The following is a 23,756-nucleotide window of genomic DNA, read 5'->3' on the forward strand; positions in this document are numbered from 1 at the left end:
GTCAGGGAGAAACATGGATATCAGGGCATTTTCACAATAAAATGAGTTATAATTATTAAACAGGTATCTACTTGGACAACATGGGTGAGTTTTGGAGAGATGAGGAGAGACAGAGATAATCTACTGTCAGACCCTAAACCAGCCCAGGCTATCCCCTAAGAAGCCCACAGCAGAAAGGCTCCGTAGTATAACAGGATCATCGTTAGCATGACGTTCATCAATGATGAGTGGATCCATTTCAATGTATCCAATTCTGTTAAAGATCCCAAAAGCACACACATCCCTGGGTCGCTCGTCTTTTAAGTTTGCTGCAGCTAATGACTGGAACGAGCTGCAACAAACACTCAACCTGGACAGTTTTATCTCAATCTCTTCATTCAAAGACTCAATCAGAGACACTCTTACTGACAATTGTGGCTGCTTTGCGTGATGTATTGTTGTCTCTATCTTCTTGCCCTTTGCGCTGTTGTCTGTGCCCAATAATGTTTGTACCATCTTTTGTACTGCTACCATGTTGTGTTGCTACCATACTGCGTTGTCATGTGTTGCTGCCTTGCTATGCTGTTGTCTTAGGTCTCTCTTTTGTCGTGATGTATGTTTTGTCCTATTTTATTTTTTTTATTTTTTTATTTTTTTATCCCAGCCCCAGTCCCCGCAGGAGGCCTTTTGCCTTTTGGTAGGCCATCATTGTAAATAAGTATTTGCTCTTAACTGACTTGCCTACTTAAATAAAGGTTCAATAAAATGTAAAACAGTTTTTGGGGCTGAGCCTGTCCGTGCATGTTTATCTGTTTTTTGCTTTATTTGTTTGTTTTGGTTATGACAGGTCAACTTGGTTGTCTGTGACACTGTGACACTGAATCATCCACTCCTAATCTCATACAGTAGGTTTTCAAACACACACACACACACACACACACACACACACACACACACACACACACACACACACACACACACACACAGACGCACGAGCACAAATCACAAATTCATGGACAAACATACACTTGTGGGCAGGCAAGATAACAGACACATAAACCCACCCATGAGCACACCCACACCTCCCAGGAGCAACACTTGAGCCCAGTGTTAGCTGTGTATTCTAACACAGGAGAGCAAAGGAGAGATTTTGTCATTAGACATTCAGGCTCTTTTTAGTCCCTCTTTTTAGTATTTCTATTAACAGTCTGAAACTGTCTGCAGCCCTCGTACCAACTAATGAGGAAGGAGACCGCAACAAACACTCTGCATCCTTCTTTCAGCACTAAATAACTAAAACTAAAACTGAATAACTAAAACTGAGGCTGGGTCCCATTCCAAAAACCTACTTCTCTTAGGCCTAGATAACTCACACACATGGAGCTGAAACACTGGTTAAATGGACGCAATATAGCAGATGGAGATTTCACAGCCTAGCAAAAGGGCTTAGTGAAATGACCTCGTTACAATATTGCTTTCAGCTTTCCAGTGCTATCAGGCTGTCTACTGCATGAAATCAAAGGCAGATGAAACCCACTGGGAAAAGACATCAATTCAATGTCTATTACACGTTGGTTCAATGTAATTTAATTGACATTATTGATTCAACCAGTGTGTGCCCAGTGAGAAGGGATCCAACCTATGATTGCTAGGGAAGAGACTGCCATTCCAGACCTCTAAACCCAAGCCTCAGGGAAGAGGGCTAGAAAAGCTTTTGGAGTAACACTCCTGTTAGGCCCAAAAGCAACAACCATTAAAGAGGAGAGACGTGGTGGTATAAACACAGACCCAACAGAGTGCTACATCGGTAAGTGGACAATTCACAGGTTATGGGGAAATCAGATATTGAGAGGCCTGGAGAGCATTGCAGTGAGGTAAAAAGTGAGTTATTTGGAGACTTGACTAAATTGCAGTGAGATTTAGGGAGCTAGTTAGCCTGCAGTGTGTGTAGATTAATGTCTTAATGCTTGTGAGCCGTTGGCCATTAGCTTGACAGCTTAACACAGGGGCAAATTAAAGCCACTCTAGGCCCTGGGTAGACAAACAGGCAGGGAAGCAGGTGGAATGGTAAGGTGCTTGAGAAGTGTGGGAGTCTGGTAGTGAGGTAATTATGTTGAAATGGACTGAGAATACATGCATGATGCATACTGCATATGAAGTACCCCACATAAATCAGCATACGCATAAACGTGTGTTGATCTCTAAGTACACAGACACACACACACACACACAAGCACGCAGGCACACACACAGTCACACACACACACCTGGGATCTCATAATCCCTTACAGAAATTGGAATAACACTATTGCTAACACAAAAAAGGTGTGTGATCAAGTCTGCTAATGTCTTCATCGTACAAAGGACAAGTCACATCAGGATTTATGTTCCCACAGCAGACCGAGTGTGATCTCCCCTCAATTTGGTGTCATTAACAGTCTCTGCTTCTACCTTGTCCTTGACAGAAAAGCTCAGCCTGTCTGTCCAATACTTGCACTGCCAAAATCCTTCCACTCGCCCATACATTTCTTCCCCACTTCCCTTATCCAAAAGCGGCAGTACTGATAGTCTGTAGTTGTTTCCCCTCCCCCTTCTTGAACTGTCCCACTAGCTCTTGGGTAGGTTCTTGTTATTATCCTAGCAGGTAAAAGTGCAGTAATGCAACCATCACTCAAAAGCACCTGTTCAGAGGACATCTGTGAGTCATATAAGACAACTATCTAACATTATCTGTCTCAGACCCATATTTTTTGTTTCACTGGAATTGTGTCACATAAAAATGGTGTTGGTCATTGCTTCAGGAGCCTTTGTGCTCCAACTATTAACAATGAGAAACACTGACATATCAATCACGGAAAAAAAACATGAAATTGCCATCGGTTGAAAAAGTCTCTCCTGCCCAAGTGGGATGGGCTCCCCTGGCCCTGCCATTACTATGCAGTCCTCCTCTCCCGTCCAGCCAGCACTAATATTTAAAGCTATTGATCGATTGAGCTGTTGATTGTGATCACCTCAGTCTGTGAGTAATCAAGGATCAGTTGATTTGCCTCGTGTCACTCAGCGAGAGAAAGGCTTTGTTAAATCCCTTGTACAGCAGCTAAGGCCAGAGCTCTGCTTGTCAGGGGCTGGAGAGAATATATCACAGAGCAAAAGAGAAAGGATTGAACAAGATACTACACCTAAAGTCACCAGAAAAAAGTATTTGAATATCTTTACTTCTGAATGTATGTCACAACATTACATTTTCACGTGGGGCTAGGGCTGTTGCAGTGACCGTATTAACGCCACACCAGCAATCATGAATTGAGTCACAGTAATCTCCTCTTATGCACTCTGGACATACGTTGGTGGTGCCCAACTCACCGTTAGGCTTAATTTTTTGATGATCAATTTGAAGAAAGAAATTCAACAACAGGTTGAATCTGAGTGAAAAACATAGTCATTACGGATGTTTTCTCTAAGCCAAACACAACAAAACGGATGGTACTTTCTAAGGTGATGAATAATTCAAGGATATTTAAGACATTTCATGTAGAACCACCATACGCATAATTAGAGCTTACTCATACCGAAAAAAACACTGGTTACCTTATGCTGTGCTCCAAACTTTCTATCCATGAGTATATAACATTTTATGAAATTGACCATATTAAAATATCATTGTAATTGTGCACACATTGATGTCAGACATGTACCTACCCCAGTGCTCTGTTGCTGATGACTGAGATGAATGCAGGAGCAGATTTCAGGAGCAGGACAAGACACCCTCTTTGTGACTGATGACTGACATAAGGGGATGTACGTGATAGGCCTATCTGACTTATATGATTATGATGGTCATACAGCATAACATCTATGATTTTTCCTCTTTGAATAACCTTATTTTTCTCCCTCTGATTTGTTTTGGGGTCTGTGTTATTGAAGAGTAACTTCAACTGCTAACACTATGAAAGTGAATATTTCCATGCACGTCTTTCGGTGTAGGCGGAACAGGAGTTTTGAATAATCTCCATGTTTGAATTGTAGATTAAATCGGAAACGCCGAAGCAAAACTTCTGCCTAGAGCCATAATCCACTGGAATGTCACATGTAGCCTAATCTACACCTTGATTAGGATGATAGAAATCCTCATTATTTAGTTGAATGATTTTTCACTTTGAGCGTAATTATTTCTATATGTTTCATTGTAAAAACATGTTATTATGAATGTTCCCAAAAATGTTTCACTTGGTTTCCCAAATGAAGCACTGGGTAGATGCAGGAACATAGTTGGAGAGCCCATTTCATACAGTTTGTGCGGAATATTACCTGTCGCACAGCGAGAGGCTGCATGCTCCTCAAACAGTGGTTGATGCAGAAAGTGAAATAAGTGTTTTTATAAGCCCAGCCATTTGTAGATGTTCCAAAGGCATGCATCAGTGGCTTGTATGCGCGAGACCTGGAGATGGTGAACATGTTTATGTTAGTTACGGTCAATTACCGTGAGACAGGCACTCATTTGCATGACAATAACCGGCTGACCACAGCCCTAGGTGGGGCTACTGCCAAAATGAATTATAATATAATTAAATAGAATAGAATAATGTCAAACAAACAACAACTTTTTTTATATAGAAGTCACCAATTAATTACTTAAAGTTTCAGTTTGTGTACTAATATTGTTACAAGCAGGCAAATGTTTAATTATCATACCAATGTTATAGTCCAAGGGCCACCCACCAGAAAAGGCTTCAGAAAAGGTAATCCGTGACTCAGGAAACAAATCTACAAAGTTTCAACATCATTATGTACATTGAACAAAAATATAAACGCAACATGCAACAATTTCAAAAGATTTTACTGAGTTACTGTTCATATATGACTCATTTCAGGAAACTAGGTGTATGTCGCACGTCACTACTTCACAGGATAGGTATTTGAACATGTATTTTTTATCATAATGCATTTTTTTGGCAGAAATTCCTTCTGGAACATCTGAACTTAATAAAAAACTTGTATTCCATCTGTAAATATGAATACAATTGTTAAATTATGAGCCTAGTTGGTTGAGCCACGGAAAAAGACAGGAACCTTGCCGCTAGCCATGATTGGCTGAGATAATGGATGGGCTGAACATGCCGGGAGATGAGTTTGGATTGGTCTGCCATGTAGCCTGCTTCTGTCTATAACGTGAGCTGCTCAGAATGTGTTGATCGTTGTTTCTACCACACCATTTTTGAAAGATATAATGTTCACCATCGAGAACTACAAAAGTTGTGCTACTTTTCTGAACAACATTGATGCCCTGAATTTAGCGGGCGCTATAGACAGATTGGTTGAACAAAGTGATGGGCTACTTTCTGCACAGGCCATGGTCAGTGTTTACGGGTAAGAGTCTAGCTACATTTTCAAATTATATAAGTTTCAAATTTTGTCAGAAAGTCATTTTCATTGCAAGATGAAGCGTACTTTTCGCTAGCTTGCAAACGTTAGCTTGCTAGCTCGCTAGGTAATGTTACGTGTATGTTTAGTAATATTATTCAGATCAGAAATCCATTTGCATTGCTTGTTATAGCCTAATGTTAGCTAGCTAACGTTGAACCTAGTTGTTAGCTTTAGCTACCTGCAGATTCATACTACAGCTATGACAATGTTTGTATTGGTAGTAATATGAGATGGGATTATCTCGGTTCATTGTTTAGCTAGCAACATGTCGAAACAAAAGACAAAAGACTTTGCCAGATGATTACATGACCCATCAAGTAAACCAGGTGTGTCTGGGGGTGATTATGCAGGCCAAGGACTAGATAAAGTATATTTTTACCTGGAGTTTTTCCTTATTGTAGGCTACTACTTTTACCACCTTTAGTCTTGAAATATTTAGTTGTTTACTAAACTAATAACTATGTTTACCACATGGCCTTAAAAGGGTGTGATTGAAACTGAATGGGTGTAGACAAAGAGGATCTCTCAAATAGGAGTACCAAAACATTCAAAGACCATTTTCTCAGAAGTGGGGTTACATGTTGCTAAACTTTCAAAGCAGAATTACTTCACTATTGTTCGTCAACTGCAGTGTATGATATACCATTTTCTAGCTCTGAGTCTCTACTTTTATCCAAAGTAAAAGCACAATTTCAAATGTTGATACATAAGACCCGAATCGTGGATCAGAAAACCAGTCAGTATCTGGTGTGACCACCATTTGCCTCATGCAGCAAGACACATCTCCTTCATAGAATTAGAATAGAATAGAATTGATCATGCTATTGATTGTGGCCTGTGGAATGTTGTCCCACTCATCTTCAATGGCTTTTGAGGTTGCTGTATATTGGCAGGAATTGGAACACGCTGTCATACACGTTGATCCAGAGCATCCCAAACATGCCCAATGGGTGACTTGTCTGGTGAGTATGCAGGCCATGGAAGAACTGGGACATTTTCAGCGTCCAGAAATTGTGTACAGATCCTTGCGACATAGGGCCCTGCATTATCATGCTGAAACACAAGGCGATGGCAGCAGACAACGGCATAACAATGGGTCTCCAGATCTCGTCACGGTATCTCTGTGCATTCAAATTACCATTGATAAAATGCAATTGTGTTCGTTGTCCATAGCTTATGCCTGTCCATACCATAAACCCGCCGCCACCATGGGGCACTCTGTTCAAAACATTGACATCAGCAAACCACTTATCCACACATCTACCCGGTACAGTTGAATCCGGGATTCATCCGTGAAGTGCACACTTCTCCAGAGTGCCAGGGGCCATCGAAGGTGAGCATTTGCCAACTGAAGTCAGTTACAACGCCGAACTGCAGACAGGTCAAGACCCTGATGAGGATGACGAGCACGCATATGAGCTTCCCTGAGATGGTTCCTGACAGTTTGTGCAGAAATTCTTCGGTTGTGCAAAACCACAGTTTCATCAGCTGTCTGGGTGGCTGATCTCACACAATCCCGCAGGTGAAGAATCTGGATGTAGAAGTCCTGGTCTGGCGTGGTTACACGTGTTCTGCGGTTGTGAGGCCAGTTTGACGTATTACCAAATTGTTTAAAATGATGTTTGAGGCGGCTTAGGATAGAGAAGTGAACCCTTTACATGCATTGCATGCTCCCTAAAAACTTGACACACCTGTGGCATTGTGTTGTGTGATAAAACTGCACATTTTAGAGTGGCCTTTTATTGTCCCCAGCACAAGGTGCACCTGTGCAATGATGATGCCGTTTAATCAGCTTCTTTATATGCAACACCTGGATGGATTATCTTGGCAAAGGGAAAATTGTGCTAGTGACTCCTTGTGGTGGGCAAGGCGCCTGCAAGCTAATGGCGCTGGAGAAGATGGCTGACGTTTTATGTGCTCCTAACGGATTGTGTTTTTATGTTTGTTTATGTTCGTTTATTTGCGTTGTTTGTAACACATTGTTTTACTTATTTTGTATAAAATGTTGCTGCTACCATCTCTTATGACCGAAAATAACTTCCGGTCATCAGAACAGAGATTACTCACCACGAAGTGGCAGACGTTTTTTTTCCTTTAACGAGTCTGACGAGCGCGATGTGAACGACATACTGCTTTCCCGGGAACAGGCCCAAATCCCGTCATTTGCGTGAAGAGACGACGGAGAAAAAGAAGATGAGGTCGGGCTGCCTTCTGAGAATTTGTAGGTGATCGAATAAACCCCCCTGCCTTCCATTCTACTAGCTAACCTGCAATCATTGGGAGTGAAATTGCAGAGCGCCAAGTTCAAAACAACAGAAATCTCATAATTAAAATTCCTAAAAAATACAAGTATATTATACCATTTTAAAGCTAATCTTGTTGATAATCCCACCACAGTGTCCGATTTCAAAACGGCTTTACAGCGAAAGCACCACAAACGATTATGTTAGGTCAGAGCCAAGTCACAGAAAAACACAGCCATTTTTCCAGCCAAAGAGTGGAGTCACAAAAAGCAGAAATATAGATAAAATGAATCACTAACCTTTGATGATCTTCATCAGATGACACTCATAGGACTTCATGTTACACAATACATATATGTTTTGTTCGATAAAGTTCACATTTATATTTATATCCAAAAACCTCAGTTTACATTGGCGCCATGTTCAGAAATGCCTCCAAAACATCCGGAGAAATTGCAGAGAGCCACATCAAATAACAGAAATACTCATCATAAACTTTGATGAAAGATGCATGTTTTACATAGAATTAAAGATAAACTTGTTCTTAATGCAACCGCTGTGTCAGATTTCAAAAAAGCTTTACGGCAAAAGCACAATATTCAATAATCTGAATACAGCGTTCAGCCACAAAAGCAAGCCATACAGTTACCCGCCAAATTGTGGAGTCAACAAAAGTCAGAAATAGCATTATAAATCTTCACTTACCTTTGCTGATCTTCGTCGGAATGCACTCCCAGGACTCCCACTTCCACAAGAAATGTTAGTTTTGTTCGATTACGTCCATATTTATGTCCAAATACCTCAGTTTTGTTCGCGCGTTTAGGTCACTATTCCAAAGGCACAATGCATGAGTGCAAAATCCAGACGAAAAGTCAAAAGAGTTCCATTACAGTTTGTAGAAACATGTCAAACGATGTTTACAATCAATCCTTAGGGTCTTTTTATAATAAATCTTCAATAATATTCCAACCGGACAATAGCGTATTCATTACAGAGGAAAAAGAAGTAACGGTGCACCTGCATGACCGCGCAGTAAACAACTCATTGGCCACAGCTTAGGCCACTTGTTGAAACAGCTCTTATTCGACCCCCTTCCACAATAGATGCCTCAAACAACTTTCTAAAGACTGTTGACATCTGCTGGAAGCCTTGGGAAGTGCAATCTGGCCCCATAGACACAGCATATTGGATAGGCAATCACTTAACCTGTTTGGGCTGCAAGGGGCAGTATTGAGTAGCCAGATAAAAGGTGCCCATTTCAAACGGCCTCGTACTCAATTCTTGCTCGTACAATATGCATATTATTATTACTATTGGATAGAAAACACTATCTAGTTTCTAAAACCGTTTGAATTATTTCTCTGAGTGAAACAGAACTCATTCTGCAGCACATTTCCTGACCAGGAAGTGGAAAGTCTGAAATCGATGCTCTGTTCTTCTTCCTGCCTATAAATGGGCACGAGACCTATTAGTATACATGCACGTCATACACCTTCCCCTGGGTGTCAAGAGGCTGTGAGAGAAGAAATGAGGTGATTATCTTGGTCTGAGATGGAACACATCATCTTGGAATGACGTGTCCCCCATTTTCGGTACTCTGAAGAGCGCGAGGTGGACAGTGGGATTGCCTTTTGTTTAGCTGCCGTTATAGGCGACTATTATCTCCGGCTTTGATTTTATTTGATACATGTCACCATATCATTGTAAAGTATGTTTTTTCAATATAGTTTCATCAGATTATTGAAATTATTGAGTTTTGCCGTGTTCCGTTCTCTTCCGTTTGTTGACATGGAGAGCTTTGTGCCACTAGGCTAGCGCGCTTGCTAAATGAAGAGGGAAAGTTGCCGTTCTAAATCCAAACAACGACTGTTCTGGTCAAAGGACACCTTGTCCAACATTCTGATGGAAGATCAGCAAAAGTAAGAAACATTTTATGATGCTATTTCATATATCTGTCGTAGTCGTCGGCGCCCAAGTGTTTCTGGCTATTGTGCTAAGCTAATATAACGCTACATTTTTTTTCTCGCTGTAAAACACTTAATAAATCGGAAATATTGGCTGGAATCACAAGATGCCTGTCTTTCATTTGCTGTACACTATGTATTTTTCAGAAATGTTTTATGATGAGTAATTAGGTATTTGACGTTGGTGCCTGTAATTATTATGGCTGCTTTCGGTGCAATTTCTGATTGTAGCTGCAATGTAAACTATGATTTATACCTGAAATATGCACATTTTTCTAACAAAACATATGCTATACAATAAATATGTTATCAGACTGTCATCTGATGAAGTTGTTTCTTGGTTAGTGGCTATTTATATCTTTATTTGGTCGAATTTGTGATAGCTACTGATGGAGTAAAAAACTGGTGGAGTAAAAAAAGTGGTGTCTTTTGCTAACGTGGTTAGCTAATAGATTTACATATTGTGTCTTCCCTGTAAAACATTTTAAAAATCGGACATGTTGGCTGGATTCACAAGATGTGTACCTTTCATATGCTGTATTGGACTTGTTAATGTGTGAAAGTTAAATATTAAAAAAAATATATATTTTGAATTTCGCACCCTGCACTTGAAGTGGCTGTTGTCATAAGTGTACCGACGCCGGGCTGCAGCCATAAGAAGTTAAATGAAACTACAAACCTCAGATTTCCCACTTCATGGTTGGATTTGTCTCAGGTTTTCGCCTGCCATATGAGTTATGTTATACTCACAGACATTATCTTAACAGTTTTGGAAACGTTAGAGTGTTTTCTATCCACATCTACTACTTATATGCATATCATAGCTTCTGGGCCTGGGTAACAAGCAGTTTACTCTGGGCACCTTATTCATCCAAGCTACTCAATACTGCCCCCCTTTCCCAAAGAAGTTAAACAGGTCAACATTCACAAGGCTGCAGGGCCAGACGGATTACCAGGACGTGTACTGCGAGTATGCGCTGACGAACTGGCAAGTGTCTTCACTGATATTTTCAACCTCTCCCTGTCTGAGTCTGTAATACCAACATGTTTCAAGCAGACCACCATAGTCCCTGTGCCCAAGAACACTAAGGTAACCTGCCTAAATGACTACCAACCCGTAGCACTCACGTCTGTAGCCATGAAGTGCTTTGAAAGGCTCACATCAACACCATTATTCCAGAAACCTTAGACCCACTCCAATTTGCATACCGCCCTAACAGATTCATAGATGATGCAATCTCTATTGAACTCCACACTGCCCTTTCCCACCTGGACAAATTAAATCAAAGTTTATTTGTCACGTGCGCCGAATACAACAGGTGTAGTAGACCTTACAGTGAAATGCTTACTTACAGGCGCTAACCAATAGTGCAAAAAAAGGTATTAGGTGAACAATAGGTAAGTATAGAAATAAAAGCAACAGTAAAAAGACAGTGAAAAGAGTAGCGAGGCTATATACAGTAGTGAGGCTATAAAAGTAGCGAGGCTACATACAGACACCGGTCAGGCTGATTGAGGTAGTATGTACATGTAGATATGGTTAAAGTGACTATGCATATATGATGAACAGAGAGTAGCAGTAGCGTAAAAGAGGGGTTGGTGGGTGGCAGGACACAATGCAGATAGCCCGGTTAGCCAATGTGCGGGAGCACTGGTTGGTCAGGCCAATTGAGGTAGTATGTACAGTGGGGCAAAAAAGTATTTAGTCAGCCACCAATTGTGCAAGTTCTCCCACTTAAAAAGATGAGAGAGGCCTGTAATTTTCATCATAGGTACACTTCAACTATGACAGACAAAATGAGAAAAAAAAATCCAGAAAATCACATTGTAGGATTTTTAATGAATTTATTTGCAAATTATGGTGGAAAATAAGTCTTTGGTCACCTACAAACAAGCAAGATTTCTTGCTCTCACAGACCTGTAACTTCTTCTTTAAGAGGCTCCTATGTCCTCCACTCGTTACCTGTATTAATGACACCTGTTTGAACTTGTTATCAGTATAAAAGACACCTGTCCACAACCTCAAACAGTCACACTCCAAACTCCACTATGGCCAAGACCAAAGAGCTGTCAAAGGACACCAGAAACAAAATTGTAGACCTGCACCAGGCTGGGAAGACTGAATCTGCAATAGGTAAGCAGCTTGGTTTGAAGAAATCAACTGTGGGAGCAATTATTAGGAAATGGAAGACATACAAGACCACTGATAATCTCCCTCGATCTGGGGCTCCACCCCGTGGGGTCAAAATGATCACAAGAACGGTGAGCAAAAATCCCAGAACCACACGGGGGGACCTAGTGAATGACCTGCAGAGAGCTGGGACCAAAGTAACAAAGCCTACCATCAGCAAGGGCATTAAAGATGAAACGTGGCTGGGTCTTTCAGCATGACAATGATCCCAAACACACCGCCCGGGCAACGAAGGAGTGGCTTCGTAAGAAGCATTTCAAGGTCCTGGAGTGGCCTAGACAGTCTCCAGATCTCAACCCCATAGAAAATCTTTGGAGGGAGTTGAAAGTCCGTGTTGCCCAGCAACAGCCCCAAAACATCACTGCTCTAGAGGAGATCTGCATGGAGGAATGGGCCAAAATACCAGCAACAGTGTGTGAAAACCTTGTGAAGACTTACAGAAAACGTTTGACCTCTGTCATTGCCAACAAAGGGTATATAACAAAGTATTGAAATAAACTTTTGTTATTGACCAAATACTTATTTTCCACCATAATTTACAAATAAATTCATTAAAAATCCTACAATGTGATTTTCTGGATTTTCTTTTCTCATTTTGTCTGTCATAGTTGAAGTGTACCTATGATGAAAATTACAGGCCTCTCTCATCTTTTTAAGTGGGAGAACTTGCACAATTGGTGGCTGACTAAATACTTTTTTGCCCCACTGTACATGAAAAGGAGCACTGTCATGTGTGCTCCCTCCCCGGCCTCGAGGTCCCCAGGCTGCTCGTTATGGCGCACACCTGTCACCATCGTTACGCGCACCTGCACGTCATCAGACTCACCTGGACTCCATCACCTCCCTGATTACCTTCCCTATATATGTCACTCCCTTTGGTTCCTTCCCAAGGCGTTATTGTTTCTGTTCCAGTGTCATGTCTGTGCGTTGTTCGTGGTTTCTTGTTTTGTATTACGTTACGTTTATTTATTAAAACACTCACTCCCTGAACTTGCTTCCCGACTCAGTCTATGACTAGGGTGGCTGGAGACTGACAATTTTTAGGGCATTCCTCTGACACCGCCTGGAATAGAGGTCCTAGATGGCAGGAAGGTCGGCCCCAGTGATGAACTGGGATGTATGCACTACCCTCTGTAGCGCCTTGCAGTCGAATGTCAAGCACTTGCCATACTAAGCGGTGATGCAACCAGTCAAGATGCTCTCAATGACACAGCTGTAGAACTTTGAGGATCTGTGGGCCCATGCCAAATCTTTTCAGCCTGCTGAGGGAAAAGAGGCGTTGTTGTGCCCTTTTTACGACTGTCTTGGTGTGTTTGGACTAGGGCCACGTTGTGTTAAAAAAAGATAGGGAGTGCCTCCGCACGTTGTCTCTCTCCTCCCTGCTGCAGCGAAAAGGCAAGTGTTTATTGCGTTGTCCTTGCTGAAGCTGCAACGTAATTTTAGCCATTAATTTCTTACTTGTTTCTCTGACTGCAAAGTTCTGTTAACAAAATCCCTCATTTATTTAGGAAAAACATTCCATATTCCCTCAACCCTTGTGCTCTACACGTGAAACACGTATGCATCACATGCATGTGACCAAAAGGGCCTGAATTATAGCCTATCCTAATCACATCAATTCATTGGTTCTAACAAACTCAGAACACCGTAACACATGTGACAGAAAAATTGATGTTTTAGGACGTGAATAAGAAACTCGAAACGGGCAAGTGTTTACTGGTTGCTCAGGAGGGAAAGAGGAAGTCAGATCTGTGGACATATGACTTGTGGAAACTAATGGAGATCAAAATGGGGGTATAAGAGCAAGAGCTGCTGGAGGATTATGTGTGCCAAACAGGTGCTGTTATTATGTTTTCTGACCATTTGAAAAAGTGTAAACAATGCTAAATAAATTATAAGTGTATCAGAGAGCCTTTATTACAGCAAAGACTAAAAACTGCTGCATACATTCGTAAATTGTGGTTTGTTGTTGAGGCTAATTTTTATTATTATTAATATTGTTATTTTATTTTTAAACTAAAATGCCTGATTGCATTTCAAAGAATAAATGAGATGTATGCTGTGTGATTACATGAATGAATGAATGAATGATTAATTGATTGATACAGTAGCCTATATAGTGCATTCGGAAAGTATTCAGACCCCTTGACTTTTTCCACATTTTGTTACGTTACAGCCTTATTCTAAAATAGATTAAATAGCTTTTAAAATTATCTACACAAAATAACCCATAATGACAAGGCAAAAATAGGTTTTTAGAAATTTTAGCAAATGTATTAAACATTTTAAACTGAAATATCACATTTACATAAGTATTCAGACCCTTTAAATCAAATTGTATTTATTATATGAGCCGAACACAACAGATGTAGATCATACAGTGAAATGAGACCCTTTACTCAGTACTTTGTTGAAGCACCTTTGGCAGCGATTACAGCCTGTATTTGGGAGTTACTCCCATTCTTCTTTGCAGATCCTCTCAAGCTCTGTCAGGTTGGATGGGGAGAGTCGCTGCACAGCTATTTTCAGGCCTCTCCAGAGTTGTTTGATTAAGTTGAAGTCCGGGCTCTGGCTGGGCCACTCAAGAACATTCAGAGACGTGAAATGTCCCGAAGCCACTATTGCTTTGTCTTGGCTGTATGCTTAGGGTCATTGTTCTGTTGGAAGGTGAACCTTCCCCCCAGTCTGAGGTCCTGAGCACTCTGGAGAATGTTTTCATCAAGGATCTCTCTGTACTTTGCCACGATCCTGACCAGTCTCCCAGTCCCTGCCGCTAAAAAACATCCCCACAGCACGATGTTTCCACCGTCATGGTTCACCGTAGGGATGGTGCCAGGTTTTCTCTAGACGTGACATTCAGGTCAAAGTGTTCAATCTTAAAAAAACTATATATATTTAACCTTTATTTAGCTAGGCAAGTCAGTTAAGAACAACATTTTATTTTACAATGACGTCTACCCCGACCAAACCCTCCCCTAACCCGGACAATGCTTTTGCGATTTGTGCGCCGCACTATGAGACTCTCGATCATAGCAGGTTGTGTTACAGCCCGGGATCGACACCAGGGTCTGTAGTGATGCCTCTAGCACTGAGATGCAGTGCCTTAGACCGCTGCGCCACTCGGGAGCCCAGAGAATCTTGTTTCTCATGGTCTGAGAGTCTTTAGGTGCCTTTTGGCAAACTCCAAGCAGGCTGTTATGTGCCTTTTATTGAGAAGTGGCTTCCTTCTGGAAGGTTCTCCGATCTCCACAGAGAAACTCTAGAAGTCTGTCAGAGTGACCATCGGGTTCTTGGTCACCTCCCTGACCAAGGTCCTTCTCCCCCGATTGCTCAGTTTGGCCGGGCGGCCAGCTCTAGGAATAGTCTTGGTGGTTCCAAACTTCTTCAATTTAAGAATGATGGAGGCCACTGTGTTCTTGGAGACCTTCAATGCTGCAGAAATGTTTTAGTACCCCACCCCAGATCTCTTCCTCGACACAATGGGACTTGTCGACCTCATGGCTTGGTTTTTGCTCTGACATGCACAGTCAACTTATATAGACAGTTGTGTGCCTTTCCAAATCATATCCAATCAATTGAATTTACCACAGACAGACTCCAATCAAGTTGTAGAAACATCTCAAGGATGATCAATGGAAACAGGATGCCCCTGAGCTCAATTTCGAGTCTCATAGTAAAGGGCCTGAATACTTATGTTACAAATGTATTTCTGTTTTTATTTTTAATACATTTGCAACAATTTAAAAAAAAAAACGTTTTCACTTTGTTATGATGGGGTATTGTGTATAGATTGCTGAATTAAAAAATATATGTAATCCATTTTAGAATGAGGCTGTAACGTAAGAAAATGTGGAAAAAGTCAAGGAGTCTAAATACTTTCCGAAGTCACTGTAAATATCATGGGGCTGTCCATGGTACTGATTATGTGTGTGTGTGTGTGTGTGTGTGTGTGTGTGTGTGTGTGTGTGTGTGTGTGTGTGTGTGTGTGTGTGTGTGTGTGTGTGTGTGTGTGTGTGTGTGTGTGTGTGTGTGTGTGTGTGTGTGTGTGTGTAATAGCGTGCACAAATTACTGTATTGTGTGACTTGTTAAGCACATTTTTACTCCTGAACTTATTTATGCTTGCCATAACAAAGGGGTTGAATATATATAGTATATATATTTTTCTAAATTTCAACCAACCCACCCCAATAAAATGTGGTCCGGCCCTTTTAAAGATAAAATATGAATATACAAGTTTTGCAAGTTTTAAATCACACATTATCAACATAGTGTTGCTGAAAATGTGCAGTTCTGTTTTCTGGGTCACAGAACAAAACATATTGGGTGGGAGTCCCTTGAACTATTCATCCCTTGTCAAATATTCTCTGCTGTGCTACGAAGTGTAATGAAGTTGAAAATAACTCTAGTATCTTTTATACACAGCCCCTCTCTGGTCCCGTATGGCTCAGCTTGGCTTTGAAAAGCTGCATGGCACCAGCATTATAATGAGCTGTGACAAATGCCCCTCATATCAGTTTCACGGGAACAAAGACAACCACAAGAAAATACACATAAATAAGGTACTTTGTGAATTTCCTTACATAGGTCAAGTCCCATAATCCTGTACTATCCAATGGAGGGAGAACAATAGTGTGTATCTTTCTCAGCAGTGAAAAGAGACACACAGAATACAACTGCATCTGAAAAACACATCTGAAAAAGGGCTCCTACAAAGGATGGATGACAATTGTTCATATCTGTCTCGAAGGACCATGAAAAAAAGTGCCACCTTTAACCGGTCTCATTAGGAAAAAAGGACCAGAGTTCCTGGTTACAGAGATGCCACAGAGTTTATGAGCCTAGACTCATGGGCACTGCTTTCTGAAGAAGAAAGTGATAGTTAGAAAGTCACACTTTGTAAGGGGGCTCAGGGTTTTCTACATCAGCCGTACCCCACTATTATAATGGAGGATAGAATGACTGTATTTCTCTTACAATGTTTCTCTGATTAACACTTTTCGAAAGAAAAGTTCCAAAAAGGTTATTTGGCTGTCCCTATATGATAACCATATTTGGTTCCAGCTAGATCCCTTTTGGCTTCCACATAGAACCCTCTGTAGACAGCAGCTGTATCGGTATAATATCACTAAGGAAGCCAAGTCAGTAAAAAATCCATATTACAACTTATGTTGTGAAATTTGCGTTGTTTGCTCTGTAACCCATTTGTTCATATGCCACTGTGATATACATTATTAAGGCTTTGACAACAAAAAGACAACAGTCACAAAGTGGCAGAATAAATTCAACTACACATATGTTTGCTTCATCACAAAACCGGAGCAACATCTATCCAGTGAAGTCCACAAAGCAAATGTTGCATGTAACAAATAGTTTTATGACCTGCTGCATAGTCAATCAAGGTTTCAACAGTTTACTGAACAACTACTGATTTAGAACCACGGAGAGTTACCGCAAGTCAGCACAAAGACAACAGGAGCACTGCGTTCACTATTCCAGCACCATTTCAACTTAAACATTTAAACATCATCAAATCTACAAAGCTATATACTGTATGCTTAGTTTAATACATTCAAAACAAATGTAAAGATATCAAAAAACTATTCTCTGTTGAAGGCCGATACGTAAAGCTTAATAAAAAGCAGTGACACTAGCAAGAGCAATGTGTGGGTTTCTTATTTTTTCTCATCTTAGTTTAATATACTGAAAACTAATTTTAAACAATTTAGTCCAATCAGTATTGCTAAATATTATGTGGCCTTCGATGGTACTGATTTTTGTGTGTGTCTGTGTGTGTGCGTACGTACGTGCGTAAGTAAACTTTTTTTTGGACTCACCCTACTTGTAGACTAGTTGAACGCCAATGCAATCCTCCTCTCTTTCATGTTGGCAAAACTATCAATGGCTCTGTCGTACAGTACGCTTTAAGTTTTTGTTGTTAAAGGCTACCTAGCTAAAATGCTTGCTAGCCTAACTTCCTCGCATGGTTAACAATGAACCAGCTAAGTTAGCTAGCTAGTTAACGTGAGCCTACTAGGCTACACCTAGGCTACATATTGAACTTCAATCGTTTCAGGCCAGTGCCACAATTTATGAATTAGTGGTTAGATCAGAATCGCCGTCATAACTATTGGCCTGTACAGAGAATTAAGTCAAAACCAAATCCAAATCCCCATCTCCATCCATGGCTTAGGAAAGGGCCGATTTAGCAAGCTAGCTATTGCAGGACATCAACACAAGCAGACCAAAAACTGACACATTTTGCTTAGGATGTGATTTGATTGGTGTTAACCCAAATTCAAACTGGCCTCCCTTGGGGAGAGTTTTGTTGCGCATGGAAAACCAACAGTTGATCTCAACTAATCCTTTTTATTAAGGGAGGCCAAATGCTTGCTGGCATCAATCAATCAAATGCTAGGGTGGCAACATGTCATACTCTTTTGTTCCAGACAGCATCAGATACATCGGCTACAAAGTGAACAGACAGAAAATTATTAAAACACAGAGAGACGCAAGAGACAATATTTATTTATTATTATTTATTTTATACAGAACTATCTATAGAAAGGGTTCTACATGGATCCCAAAAGGGTTCTTCAAAGGGTTATCCTATTGGGAGAGTCGAGGAACCCTTTAAGATTCTAAGGTTCTAGCTCCTTTCGTACCTCTCTATCCCCCCTCCCCTCTCTCTTCCAAATGTTTCTCTCTCTCTCCATCCCTCACTCCGGAGGCCCATTTCCCCTCATCATACTCTATAATTATATCACTGTCGCATGGAAAGGCAAATGTGTTGGAATACTGAAGGAATGTTAATTAACACCTGTCTTTATCTAAACTTTCTCAGCGGTGGTTATTAGGGTATTAGCTACTCTGAGAATTATTATGAAGCCCTCTCTATAATTAACCTGAGGTTAGTTAGGTAGCTCTGAGAGGACGAGGGGCTTGTCTGTCTCAACTGCTGCTGCTGGGCACAAAATTTGGTCTGAACATTCACAGTGAGAAGTGACATGCTGTTGTACAATTGTAGTGTGTGACATTGAAGAGATTCAAACACACGTACAGTATATACTCAGTTTATTAGGTACAGCAATCTAATACCGGGTTGGACCACCCTTTCCCTCCAGAACAGAGTTCTTGGAAACATGGTATCAAGGGACCTAACCTGTGCCAGGAAAACATTCGCCACACCATTACACCACCGCCACCAGCCTGTACCGTTGACACCTGGCAGGATGGGGCCATGGACTTATGCTGCTTATGCCAAATCCTGACAACTCGATATAAGGAAGGTGTTCCTAATGTTTTGTAAACTTAGTGTCACTGTTGTTATATGTGTATCCTCATTCACGCTTGACTTCAGTCACTGTTACTCTACCCACAAGCAAGCACACAAGGCCCTCCATTGTCCCCCATTAGGCAAATCACATCATACATCTATACTCCTGGTTCCTGTTTACAAATCGAAGCTCAAACAGGAACTACCCATGACTCGCTCCGTTGAGAAATGGTCATCAGAATCAGAGATTATGCAACAGGACTGATTTGCTAGCATTGATTGGAATATGTTCCCAAGACTCCGCCGATAACATCGACGAGCTAACCACCTCGGTCACTGGCTTCATTAGGAAATGCTTCAGCGACGTTGTCGCCACAGTGAAGGTTCGCTGCATCCCCAATTAAAAGTCCTGGATTAACATAGAGGACAGGGTTACCACACACAAGGCTATTGCAGACAACCCTGAGCCTACGGCTAAAGACTGAAACACGTACAAGAAGTCCCGCTACGACCTCAAAAGAGTCATCAAACAAGCAAAAGGACATTAAAGGAATAAGGGGGAATCATATTACATAGGCTCTGATGCCCTCCGCATGTGGCAGGGGCTACAGTCCATTACGGATTACAAAGGAAGACCCAGCCGTGATCTGCCCAATGATGCCTCTCTACCAGATGAACTCCATGCTTTTTATGCACGCCCAGACAATAACAACACAGTGCCGCGCATGAGGGCCGGTGCTGACACAGAGGACTGGGTGATCTCGCTCTCTGAGGCCGACGTGAGTAAGGTCTTTAATCAGGTCAAAACCCGCAAGTCCGCAGGTCCGGACGGTATTCCAAGGTGCTTTCTCAGAGCATGCGCAGAACAGCTGGCACCAATATTCACTGTCATTTTTAACCTCTCCTTGTCTCAGTCTGTAATCCCCACATGTCCTAAATTGACCACCATCATTCCTGCTCCCAACAACTCTAAGGCTTCATGCCACAATGACTACCGACTTGTAGCACTCATCTGTAATCATGAAGTGTTGGTCATGGCACACATCAACTCCATCATCCCAGAAACCCTAGACCCACTCCAAATTGCATACCACCCCACCAAATCATAGATAATGGAATCTCAATTGCACGCCACACTGCCCTCAACACCAAAATAAGAGGAATACTTATGTGAGAATGTTGTTCATTGACTCTACCTCAGCGTTCAACACAAATGTCCTCTCCAAACTCATCACCAAGCTTAGGACCCTGGGACTGAACACCTCCCTCTGCAACTAGATCCTGGACTTCCTTACAGGCCAACCCCAGGTGTTGAGGGTAGGAAATATCACCTCCGCCACCGTGACCCTCATCACAGGGGCCCCACAGTGGTGTTTACTTAGTTCCCTTTTAGTTCTACCTTTTAGACAAGGAAAATGCTGAACAATTTGGTGGTATGGTAAAGTTGGGGGAAAATGTCTTAGTATGAAAGGGATATCCGTCTTGTCTCAGGGGAGCATCTTACAGGGCTTTTACCATAGGGCCAATGGTTTGTCTGAGAGCCGTGGGGTGTAAAAGACTAAGAGGCTTAATCTCCCCAAAGTCATTAATAACTCAAGTCTTATTTGATTACATCTGCATGAGTTCTTTGGAGTGTGAGACAGGCCATTTCGACCAGGCAAAGTAGGACAGAGCACAAAACAAAACAACCTATTTGGAAAAACGGAAGCATCTTACTAAAGATGCACGCTGAAATATGGGTTATAGCCTCAAAGAATGGATTGACTATTTATTGAAAAATACGGATGGTAATACTTGTACTGCAAGAAAGTGTATTAAGATTAATTTGTGACCAGAAACTAATGTGTAACCTGTGATATACTGTATATGCATTGCTCCCACTTTCATGCATTGGTGTCAGTGGTAGTTTTATGGGACAAAATGATGCACTTAAACTTAATCATAATTTAAATTTATTTGATACGTTATAACACACGACTGAGTAACTAAATCAGATGCAAGAGGCAGACATTATCTCATAGCGGCCAATATTCTCCCTATGTGGGAGAGAGGAATCCATGTCCCTACAGTGGGGTAGCCGCTAGAGAAACCCACACCCACCAACCTCACCAGGTTCAGAATACAAAACACTACCCTTCAACACAACATCACATCCAACTTTTTCTATACCAAAATTACGATACTACATACCGCACAATACATCAAGCTACCCAGGTGATAATGTATGCCGGAGAGTGCAAACAAGCTAGCTGTTAAAAAAGTTGTTTGTTTGGTAATGGTAACACTGTTCACTCAAACCAGTGCTAATGTATGCAAAATAATACAGGGAAGTCTTTCACCTGAGCTGAAGTAATTCTGGCTTGCCCAGTAGACATGTTTGTCACACAATGATGGTCCTACTCTATCAAACTAGTGACCGGGTTTCGATGGTAAGGCCTGTTTTTGTTTTTATTGTAGATTGAAAGATTGCACCCTTGGGATTATGTAGTCAAATCTTACAATATGAAACAAAAGGAAACTGAACTGGACAGTCATCGTTTTCTCACAGTGCAGGAGTTGTTTTGCTTCACCTTCCGGAAACTACTATAGCCGTTGTCAGTGTTTGATTGAACAGGGCTTTGAGAGGTTTATGTGACTCTAGCCTATGCGTCATGGTGGAGACATGGCTTCAACAACCCCCTCTATAATATTAACAAGACCTCCTCTAAGCCTGTACTCATCATATAACTTTGGATATGTTTGGAAGTTCACCATAAACATTTCCCCATTAACAGGCAGAAACTACAGTAGTTCCCAGCATGCTCTGTGATTGCAGGTTTGCAATGTTATTCATGTACCAGGAATAACATTACCACACGACATGTGCGGACAAGATTGTTTTGTTTTACATTGCACAGAGTTCGACAACTCAAGCCGGGGAACATTCTAAAGATGGGCTAAACCTCACCACCAGTAGCCTTGAACCTACAGTTCTTCATAATTGTTTATACACCTAAACTGGCCCATGAGGCACAATGACCCAAACCTTTCAATAGTAATTATTTTATTAGAAACATACACCAAATCTGCAATACTACTGGCACATGTTTTGCTTTACACTCAATTTGCAATTCTGTAACAAACATTTGGCAAAACACAAATATTGGAGAACATTACCAGACAGGACACGGGAGTACAGTTCAGTGTGGTTTAGCAAAAACATCTCCTGCCCTACAACCCCCAGGCCAATAGTGCACGTGTGCAATTCCTATTAGGTAACAGCATAGTAACTAATATAGACATAGATCACCGATACTTCAAACACAACACACAATTCTCTACATTTGGCACAACCTTCACAACTAAACTCTTGAGTACTTCTGTGTTTGGAGAACAATGGAAACTAACCTGGCAGAGAGAGGTAGAGGTCGAGGTGGAGGTGGAGGGGGGGTTAGAGGTGAAGGTGAAGGTGGAGGTGGATTAAGACCAAGAACAAGGAGAGTCATCTCTGATGAAATTTGGGTGACTGCGACATGTTGTCAACCAGGGTTTGACATTAAGAGGGGCAAAAGGTGCAGCCCAATCTGAACCACTTCACTGTAGCATCCATCATCCGGACGTTCCAAAATGAGAATAGGTATGTACTGCAGATAATGGACCTATCTACTACATGTACTACTTCACAGTAATACAACATAAAGCGCAGTAAAGACTGTAGTTTCCAATACACACTGTAAGGGGAAACTAAGTAAAAGTTTAATGTATTACTGTATGTATGAAATTAGGAGCTATACTACTTTGTAACATGTTTATCCTGTATACTGTATTACTGTAGTGTTTACTGTACTGTATGCTATTTCGTTTTTTTAGAACTGAAAGAAGACCACCACATGGTGGTAGAAAGCGTCTATTTACAGACGAACAGGATGCTGCCGTTGTGCAAATGTGACCGACCGGCTCGATTCATTCTTAACTAGCAAAATTATGTGTTTTTTACATTAGATTAAAGTAGAGACTCAGAGCTAGAAAATTGTATATCATACACTACAGTTGAGGAACAATGGGAAAGTAATTCTGCTTTGAAAATGTATAAACTTGTAACCTCACTTTTGAGAAAATGGCCGTTGAATATTATTGGTACACCTACTGGAGAGCTCTTCTTTGTCTACACCCATTCAGCATTGTTCACACCCTCTTAAGCTTTAGCCGCACCCATTTCTTTAAGGGTTGATCCGAGCGTTCTGTCCTAACAACAGCACCCAAGCACCCAAGCTAACTGGCTAACGTTGGCTAGCTTGCTAGCTACTTCCAGACACAAATGAGAGAACAGCTCACTGACCATTTCACTCGCCCTAGCAGAGCTAGTTAAGCTGTTTTTATGTTATCCAGAGCGTTAGTGACTGCAACTGTGCTGCTGGCAACAATTTACGTTTTTTTTGCCAGCGTTTACTGACACCGGCCATATTCAACAGTTGTTGAGCGTTCGTAAATTTGTCAGTTATTTTTGTGAATTTATTAGCTGCGTCTATCAACAGTTGTCGCAGTGACATCATTAACATTTTACTGAAATGGTTACTTGCATAGTGGAGTATTTTGTTAAGACATCTAACTATTTAGCTAAACAATGAACCATAATCCCAACTCATGATGCTACTACCCTGCATGAATCTGCAGGTTCAATGTTAGCTAGCTAACATTAGGC

The 23,756-nt window shown here is 41.3% G+C and overlaps 1 protein-coding gene across 2 annotated transcripts in view; it reads right to left on the reverse strand.

Annotated features, from left to right (window-relative positions):
• Positions 1-23,756, reverse strand: part of LOC120045630 (cGMP-dependent protein kinase 1-like) — a 151,589-nt gene that overhangs the window by 32,624 nt on the left and 95,209 nt on the right. The gene's annotated exons all lie outside the window — the stretch shown is intronic.

Source organism: Salvelinus namaycush, chromosome 4 (assembly GCF_016432855.1).
Source record: "Salvelinus namaycush isolate Seneca chromosome 4, SaNama_1.0, whole genome shotgun sequence".
Classification (NCBI taxonomy): Eukaryota; Metazoa; Chordata; class Actinopteri; order Salmoniformes; family Salmonidae; genus Salvelinus; species Salvelinus namaycush.